The sequence below is a fragment of the Elephantulus edwardii genome, unplaced genomic scaffold (genome assembly GCF_000299155.1).
Source record: "Elephantulus edwardii isolate Elephantulus edwardi_28Jun2011 unplaced genomic scaffold, EleEdw1.0 scaffold00274, whole genome shotgun sequence".
In the NCBI taxonomy this organism is placed as follows: Eukaryota; Metazoa; Chordata; class Mammalia; order Macroscelidea; family Macroscelididae; genus Elephantulus; species Elephantulus edwardii.
Window position 1 is genome coordinate 2,692,638 of NW_006400024.1, and position 9,647 is coordinate 2,702,284.

The following is a 9,647-nucleotide window of genomic DNA, read 5'->3' on the forward strand; positions in this document are numbered from 1 at the left end:
GTACTCTTCTCCAGCACCATAGCTCAAAGGCGTCAATTCTTCTATCCTCCCTAGTCATTGTCCAACTCTCTGAGGCACAACAAGTGATTGCAAAGACCATGGCCTGTATCAGGTGCACCTTAGTCTTCAGAGAAACACCGTTGACTTTCAAGAGGTTCCTAACAGCAGACTTTCCCATCGCAATATGATTTCCTGGATGCTGGCGCCAAGAGTGTTGACTGTGGAGCCGAGCAAACTGAAGCTGTGAACAATCTCAATCTCTTCACCATCCATCCTGATGCTGCCAGTTGATCCAGTGGTGAGACTCTTTGTCTTCTTGACATTGATCCTCAGTCCATACTGAAGGCTGCTGTCCTTGACCCTCTGCAGCAAGTGCTTCAGGTCCTCCTCAGTTTCAGCAAGCAGGGTTGTGTCATCTGCATAACATAGATTGTTAATAGACCTTCCACCAATCTTGACCCTACATTTCTCCTCATAGAGCCCAGCCTCTCGGATAATCTGTTCTGCATACAGGTTGAAAAGATATGGAGACAGGACACATCCCTGGCGTACACCCTTCCCAATTTTGAACCATGCAATGTTGCCCTGCTCTGTTCTGACGACTGCCTCTTGGTCCAAGTATAGGTTTCTCATTAGCACGATCAAGTGTTCTGGGATTCCCATTCTTCTCACAGTCAGCCACAGTTTGTTATGATCCACATAGTCAAACGCCTTTGCATAATCAATGAAACATAGATAGACTTTCTTCTGGTATTCCCTGCTTTCAGCTAAGATCCATCTAACATCAGCTACAATATCCCTAGTACCACGACTCCTTCTAAACCCAGCCTGGACTTCCAGCAGTTCTCTGCTGATGTGCTGTTGCAGTCGATTTTGGATAATCTTCAGTAGAATCTTGCTTGCATGTGAAATCAACGATATTTTTCTGTAGTTTCCACACTCTGTTGGGTCACCCTTCTTTGGAATGGGAACAAATATAGATCTCTTCCAGTCAGTTGGCCAAGTGGTTGTTTTCCAGATTTCTTGGCACAACTTGGTGAGCAAGTCCAGGGCAGCTTCTGTTAGCTGAAATACTTCAGTTGGTATACCATCTAGTCCTGGGGCCTTGTTTTTGCTATTTCCTTCAAAGCAGCTTTAACTTCTTCCTTCCTCACCATAGGCTGTTGCTCATATGTTACTTCATTGATGCCTTTGAGCTGTAGTCCTGGAGAAGAGTATTGAATGTACCATGGACTGCCAAGAAAACTAACAGATTCATCCTAGAAAGGGTTAAACAGAGTGGCTTCTTGGAGGCAAGGATTCTGGGGCTTTGTCTGATATACTTTGGACATGTTGTAAGGAGGGACAGGTCCTTGGAGAGGGACATCGTGCTTGGGTGGGTGGTGGGATGGCGTGGGGGGGAAGACCCTTTATCAGGTGGATTGATTCAGTGACTGGGGTAATCGGGATGGGCGTGTCAGAGGCAGTGCGATTGGCACAGGATAGAGCAGGATTTAGGGCTGTTGGACGTAGGGTCCCTATGAGTCCCAAGAGACTCGATGGCATGTAACAACAACAACAGTGGCCTAGTGGCAGGAATTTGTGCTGCAATCACGAGTGTATGTGGTTCAAATCTACCAGCCGTTCTGCGGGAGAAGGATGGGCAATCTCCTCCCATGCGATTACTGCAAACCTGTGGAGGGTCTGCTGTGGGTCAGCTCTGACTCGACGGTACACAACAACAACATCCAAATGAATTCTCACTGTACTGCTCTCCTCTGTCCCCCTCTTCAGCTCGCCGAGTTTCCCCCTTGTCTTCCCACACCCCCAGTGAATCCAGCGCGTTCCCTCTCCTCCAGGTTGTTGACGGCACTGCACACACTGTCAGACAACCTGTTCACTCCGGAGTCACTTGTTCCAGTACCGGCTTTCCCTGTGTAGCCCTGCTGTTTCCTCACGTGTGTTATGATTCTGATGTAATGCCGGGCGTTCCTGAGAGGATGCACAGAGGTGACAGCGGCTGTGTTACTTCCAGAAGGAAGCAGGTCCCATCCTGAATCTGATCCCTGAGCTCTTTGCACTAAGGATGCCGTGCTTGTGAGGTGCCGTGGACTCTGTTAGGAGTCACAGTGGCCCTTTGACCATAGACCTGATGCTGTCCTATCCTGAGGTTCTCTTTGTCCTTTCCTGGTGAGCCACCAGCCTCCTCATCCCCGGGAACTTCTCTGCTATGAGGATGGATGGCAGCATGTGGAGTCACAGGGACAGATCCTGACCGTGGAGGAAGCCAACTAGAGCTCTGAAGATCTGGAAGGACTCAGGACCTCCCCATTCTGAGGCTCCTTACTCCAGTAGCCAAAGCCTGGGGAGCCGGGCTCTGCTTCTCCCCCGGCCCTCCTGCAGCCCCCGGAGAGGAAAGTCTATAGTTCTCATGTGGACCCTGCTTCTTTCCCTGTCCACAAGGGCTGCTGCCCTAGTCCGTGCCCCTTGTGTCAAGGGGATGATTTCCAAAACAGGTCCAGGGGCCTCTTCAAGGCTAGAGAACTAGAAAGTTCTGACTCAGAAATACAAGAAAGAGTGAGAGCAAAAGAAAGAAACTGAGGTTTATTATACGTTCATAACAGATTCTGAACGGGCCAGGAGAGGCTGATCCTGTTTTTGTCTTACAGAAGGTTTATGTTTTTTGTTAGCAGGGAATGGGGTTTACACAGCTGATGGTGTGTTCCTTCTAACGGACATGGTGACTTTGGCCACCTCGTTTACCTTTTCCTTGTGTTGTTTTGCCACATTTTTGAGAGTCTGTTTTTATTGTTATGTAGCCGTTTTCCTGGATGGTCAGTTTCTATTGTTATAGTGCTACAGTCTTTGTCAAAACCAGTTCTGATTGATCTCCTTTGTCAGCGTGTCCTTTGCCATTATTCCCTGTCACTTGGGGAGACAGCTCTGCTCCCCTGCCCCATGACGCCCTGAGGGAAGAGCTTGGCACCTGGGTGGCTCTGCCCGTGTCTGGGACTCTCACTACACGTGTAGAGGAGGCCACTGCCCTCCGTGTCACCCAGAGAACACCATGTGTCCCGTTCTCCCGGGTCACTTCCTGGGGTTGCACCTGAACAGAGGTCTCTGCAACCTTGGCTCTCTAACAAGGTTTCTGAATGAGAGTGTCGCTCAGCGCCTTGCCCACGGTTTCGGTAAGAATGATGATGTCTTGTCCCTTACGACATCTTAACTACAAGCAAGCTCAAAGGCGAATTCTCATAAAGACTTAGTCTTTTTGTGGGATATTTTAATAATGTATTTCCAAATACTATTTTGACAGTAAGGTTGCAAGAACGGCAGACGACCCTCTGAGCTGAGCCTCGGGTCCATCTGCCAGCTGCTATCTTGTCCAGCTCCACTCTGACCACTCATGCCAGTGGCGGCCACCACACCCTGGGTACTGACCTCACTTGGCCTGCTTGGACCCTGGCAGAACACCCCCCAGCTACTCAGGTCACTGTTCTGGCATCATGAGAAAGGGGCTTCTCCCGCAGTGGACAGTCACAGGGCACAGGTAAGGGGTTTAAAGCAGTCCAGGCAGTTGGTGGCCAGAGGGCCCAGCAGGCTGAACCTGGACATGGAGGGTGAAGGAGGATTAGCCTGGGCCTTGTGACCTGGGGGCCTGGGGCCTGGAACCTGTGCCAGGCAGAGGAAACTTTGGGAAAGGCTGACCACGGTAAGCCTCGTGAGGTAAACAGACGGCCTTTGGGCACTTTGGAACCGGCTTCCAGGATAGACAGACAGACACACAAATGGGGTGGGGGTGCTCTGGTCCTGGTTTCTTGAACAGACCGGCAGACAGATGGTGTTGGGGTGCTCTGGGGACAGCTTCCAGAGCAGACAGACACACAGAAGGGGTCAGGGTGCTCTGGGGTCTGCTTCCTGGTTGCGGATTGGTGGCTTCCTTCATCCCATCCCAGACTGACCCTTCTGATAAGGGTCTAACCACAGTGATCCTCCCTCCCCCTCCCCACCTCCACCCTGCTTTGTTTTCCAAGACTATTTAATCTCCTAGAGCCTGGTGGTGGCTTATCAGCCCCACCCAGGGAACGGGGCTCCCCTGCCAGGCTTTGAACTCCTGCGCCTGGAAGCTCAGGGCCATAAGGAGCAGCTTATAGGACCGAGCAGAGTCCCAGGCTCACAGCTGCCCAGCCTGGCCCAGCAGCAGCAAGGCAGCTTTAGCTCCTCTCTAAAGAGACCAACAGAGGGGCCAGAGCCTGCCGCAGGTGCCTGTCCACTGCCTAGAGACCACCTCAGAGACCCCTGTGCAGCCAGGCCTGAGGTGAGGACCAGTGTGGACGCTGCGTAGCTTCCTGGATCAGCTGCCAGCCCTGCTCAGCATCATGTGGACAAGGGTGTCCAGACTGAGCTCCTGGGCCCTGACAATGTGGCTGGTGGACCCTGTCAGCACAGAGCCCTCCACTGTACCCCGAAACATCAGCGGAGTCCCAGTGGTCAGCCTGCAGTGGTTGTGGGTCCACATACCCTTCCTCATCACCTGCTGGATCCTGGTGGCCCTCTCGTCCCTCCTGGGTAAGCACAGGCCATCGGAGGTGGGAGGGCACCAGGGCCCTTAACCCTCCCTCCCCTGCTGCAGAGAGGCAGGGGTCTCTGGTGCAGCCAGCGGTCGGGGCCCCTTGACTGTGTATAGGACCTGGTGTTCTCTCAGCCTTTCAGCTTCACACACCTTGGCCAGTGGGTAAAGGGGACCCAGCTGTGGAATGGGGTGCTCTGAAACTCAAACATTCTGGCCAGCAGGTCTGGGGGACCCAGTTGTGGAATGGGGGGGGGCTCTCCTGGGCTCTGAGTCTCACACACTCTGGCTGGAGATTTGGAGGGATGCATATGCTAGCTGCCAAGCCATGGAGCCTTTGGGGGGAGACTCTTGGGCCAGGGATATCTATGAGAAATTACCACAGAGGGTCCCTGTGGGCAGTCAGTGGCCCCTCGTGGTTCCCTGCCTTGACCAACTGTGTTCACTGTAAGATCAGACACCGGGGTTTTCACAGTTCTAAGTTGGGGCCATCTGAAGAGGGCTGTTTATAACACACCTCCTCACAGCAATGCCTCCAGAGGAACGTGCTGCTGTGTTGGATTAAGACTGACCACCCAGCTAAAGGCCTCACCACAGGGAAAGCTGCTGTGGACACACATCTGAGGACAGTGATCTTTGTGTGTAGCCTGCAATGTAGACTGCTGATGCTTTGTGACCATGTCTGGCATTGTCCTTCCTGGGGGACAGCAGAGTGACTGGGCAGAGACAATGCTCAGCTGTGTCAGGGAGGGCCAAAGTCCCGATCAGGGACCGCTGAGTCCTGTGCTGTTACCTCGGGTCTGTTCACAGCTGTTTCTCTGTCCAGTACCTTCATCTGGCACTGTTCCTGGCTCAGGTGAGGACAAGGTGGTAGAGTGTGGAGATGCCAACAGCTAGCACCTGCCGGACCCATACAGGCCCTGTTCAGACGGTTGGTAGTGTCCCCCAAAGGGATGTCTGCTCCCTTGTGGCTACTGGAGGTCCTGGTCACCTCCTGTCTGGCCTGCCTGGCCAAGGGTCCTCCTAAGGGCCATGTCTGCCAGAGTCAACAGGAAAATGTATCAGCAGAACAAAGATAGGCTCTCTCTAGCTCTTTCCTCCTCTTCTGCAACTGTTGTTGTTATGTGGTGTCGAGTCTCCTGTGATTCTTAGTGACCTTATATGTACAGCAGCTCTGAAGCCTGCCCTGTCCTAAGCCAGTCTCACTGACTCCAACACACCTACCCCCATTGCCCTAGTCACTGTATCAATCCATCTCCTCCGGGGTCTTCCTCTCCTGTGCTGTCCCTCCACCCTTCTGGGCATGATGTTCTTCTCCAAGGACCAGTCTCTCCTGGCCACGTGTCCAAATTATGTGAGACGGAGCTTCCAAATCCTAGCCTCCAAGGAGACACTTGGTTTCACCCTCTCCAAGACAGACCTATTTGTTTTCTTGGCAATCCATGGTATGTTCAAGACTCTTCTCCAGCACCACTATTCGAAGGCATCGATTCTTCTCCGACCATCCTTAGCCATTATCCAGCTCTCTGATGCAGAGCAAGTAATGGTGAAAACCAATTAAGTTCACCTTAGTCTCTAAACTGACAGCTCTGCTTCTCAGTACTCTGGACAGGTCCATGACAATAGATTTACATAATGCAATTCGTCTTTTTTTTTCATTGCAAATATCTTTTCTTTTATTGTTTTGCTTACAAAGTTTATATGCCTAGTGTTTCACAACATTCTTCATTCACGTTGTGTTTTATACAATCATTCTCTTGCATTATGTTTTATCAAATTAATCACTATACTTTTTAAAAAACATTTAAACTAGTTTATTTACAAAATTCAAATACATTGTTTTAGAGAACAGATTTTTATTTCCTGACTGTTGGTGCTAGGAGTGTTGACTGTGGAGTTGAGCAAGCTGAAATTGTTAACAACCTCAATCTCTTCTCCATCTATCATGGAGTTGACAATTGGCCCAGTGGTGAGAATCTTTGTCTTCTTGATGTTGAGCTTCAATCCATATTGAAAACTCAGTCCTTGACCCTCTGCAGCAAGCACTTCAAGTCTTCCTCAGTTTCAGCAAGCAGGGTTGTATCATCTGCATATCATAGGTTGTTGATGAGTCTTCCTCCAATCCTGATGCCACATTCCTCCTCATAAATCCCTGCTTCCTGAATGATCTGTTATGCATAAAGATTGAAAAGATATGGAGACAGGATGGAAATGCAGCTATGTATGACCAAAGGGCTTTCATACATCCAGTGTTTTGTGGCCCTCAGGCCTTGGCTCCATTGCGGGAGATGGTTGGGGGACATGAGTCAGGGCTGCGTGCGAGTCTTTCCTGGATGTGCCCTGCACCTTCCCTCTTGGCTGTTCCATATGTGAAACTAAAAAGAATGGAAAACATATAGGATCATTGCTCTGTAATTGCGCCATTTTGTTCTGAGAATGGAGTCTTTTTCAGAGACAGAAAGCTAGCTGGTCAAATTTATATTTAAGATATTATCTGTATTTGACCCAATGTTTCAAAGGATAGTTACTCTATGTAGTTAATGATATACATTGCTGAAACAATATTGTAAGCATTGCATAGACTTATTTTAAAGAGTAAAAAAACCCAAACACCCCAAAAATCCCAGTAATAGACTAAAGTTTGCTAAGAGTTGAGGTACCTGTTTCCGTGCATTCAAAATGGTGTGGTAATTGGAAAAACAAGCATTGTAAATTGAATGCAGTTCTTACCAGCACACGTGCAACCACTGCTTCCCCGATAAATAGATAAATAAGCTGCTCCAAAAATGTCTCATTGTGTAAAGAGCTATCACTTCCAGGTCACAGGGAGAGGCACTTGAGCAATTTATCAATTCTGTCTTCGAAGGTGTGTCTTAGAAATGCCTCACTCAAACTGATGTCTGACACAGTAGAATGATGCTTGTAGAATGTCACAGTGTAGTGATAGCATGGATGTTAATTATCACAGACAAATGTATTAAATGGTCATGTCTCAATTAGATGCTTATGTAGAACATTACTAGGTATCAGAGAGCTGGACAATGACTAAGGAGGATAGAAGGAGAATTGATGCCTTTGAGCTGTGGTGCTGGAGAAGAGTGTTGAATATACCATGGACTGCTAGGAGGACAAACAGCTTCATCCTGGAGAGGGTGAGACCAGGCTGCTCCTTGGAGGCAAGGATTCTGAAGCTTCGTCTGCCATAGTTTGGACATGTTACAAGGAGGGACCAGTCCTTGGAGAGGGACATCATGCTTGGGAGAGTGGAGGGACAGCACAGGAGAGGAAGGCCCTCTATGAGGTGGATTGATTCAGTAACTGGGGTAATGGGGATGGGTGTGTCGGAGACAATGCGATTGGCACAGGACAGAGCAGAGTTTAGGGCTGTTGTACACAAGGTTGCTATGAGTCACAGGCAACTCTATGGCACATAACAACAACATATAGAACATTGGTCCAATAACATAAAAAAAGAGAACAAGAGCTAGAAATGTATTTCACTTCATATTCAGACAAAAAGGGTAACCATTCTGTTCATTATTCTCTTCAGAGAAGTCCTTTTTTTTCAGTGTTGAAATCTAAAAGCAATTAAATCATGGCATTTTCCCAAGGTACTGTATGGACAGGATGCTGAAGGCCATCACTACACAGCATACAGCAACATAAGGACTGTTCCGTTCACCAATTCTGGTACACTTCCAAAATACACCCAACAGTCCAGTTTTGTTTCTGTCCAGGATGCTGGATGTCAAGGATCGGATATAAGAAGCAAGATTACAGTCAAAAGACTCTGAAAGTTGAAAATGGCAGACCTACTGAGGCCAGCAAACCCCCAGCCACATCACCTTTCCGGGCTCAGGACTCCCCTTCACCTTTGAGGATGCTGTGGGGGTAGATGAGCCAGGAGGTGTCATGTCTTGGTTGGGTGTTCCCGTCACCTTTGACTGTACTATGGGGGGTAGATGAGCTAGGGAGTGTCATGTCTTGGTTGGGTGTACCCTTCACCTCTGGCTGTGCTCTGTTGTGGGAGCAGATGAGCTGAAGGTTGTTGTGTTCAGAGGCAGGATGGCAGGAGGGGACAGTGTCAAACTCTGTTCATAGAAATGACCTTATTTTCTGAAGTCAGAGGAGCTGCAGAGCTGCCTCTCTTGTGCAGACAGGAGTTAATGGGTGTTTGAGCTTGTAGGACATTGTACTTGACAGTCTCTTTGACTCATGGCAACAGGGAGAGGGCTGCTGGGCTGCTACTGGGCTGATGTAGTGTTTCCCCTAAGTACTGGGGCACAGTTCCAGGGATCTGAGAGAACCAAGAGAATGGAGTCCCCGAGAGGAATGGGCAGTCACGATAGTTATAAGTTGATGCTAGAGCATGCTAGAGGTGGGAAATGACCATGTTCTGCTGAGTGATGGGCACTGGGTTTTCACTTGAGGTGTGGGGAACTCATGGAGAAATAAGGTGGGCTAGTGAATGTCCAAGAGAAGGCTAGAGGGACTGTAAGACCAAGAAAATGACGAAAAAGGAAATCATATTGGACTAGGAACAGGATGAGGCCATTGTGATGTGGACACATCTACGTCACTGTGACAACAGACCATAGTGACACTGACAGACCCTCATCACCTTGACAACAGGACCATCCTGACACTGACAGACCCTCATCACCTTGACAACAGGACCATCCTGACACTGACAGACCCTCATCACCTTGACAACAGACTATCATGACACTGACAGACCCTCAAAAACTTGACAACAGACCGTTGTGACACTGACAGACTCTCATCACTGTGAAGACAGGACCATCGTGATACTGACAGGTCCTCTAAACCTTGACAACAGACCATTGTGACACTGACAGACCCTCAAAACCCTGACAACAGACCATTGTGACACTGACAGACCCTCAAAACTTTGACAACAGACCATCATGACACTGACAAACCCTCATCACCTTGATAACAGACCATCCTGACACTGACAGACCCTCAAAGCCTTGACAACAGACCATCGTGACACTGACAGACCCTCATCACTGTGATGACAGGACCATCGTGACACTGACAGACCCTCATCACCTTGACAACAGACCATCGTGAC

At 49.3% G+C, this 9,647-nt stretch overlaps 1 pseudogene; it reads right to left on the reverse strand.

Moving 5' to 3' along the window:
- Window positions 1-4,333: 4,333 nt before the first annotated feature.
- The window catches only part of LOC102864842, a 19,908-nt pseudogene continuing 14,594 nt past the window's right edge, over window positions 4,334-9,647 (reverse strand).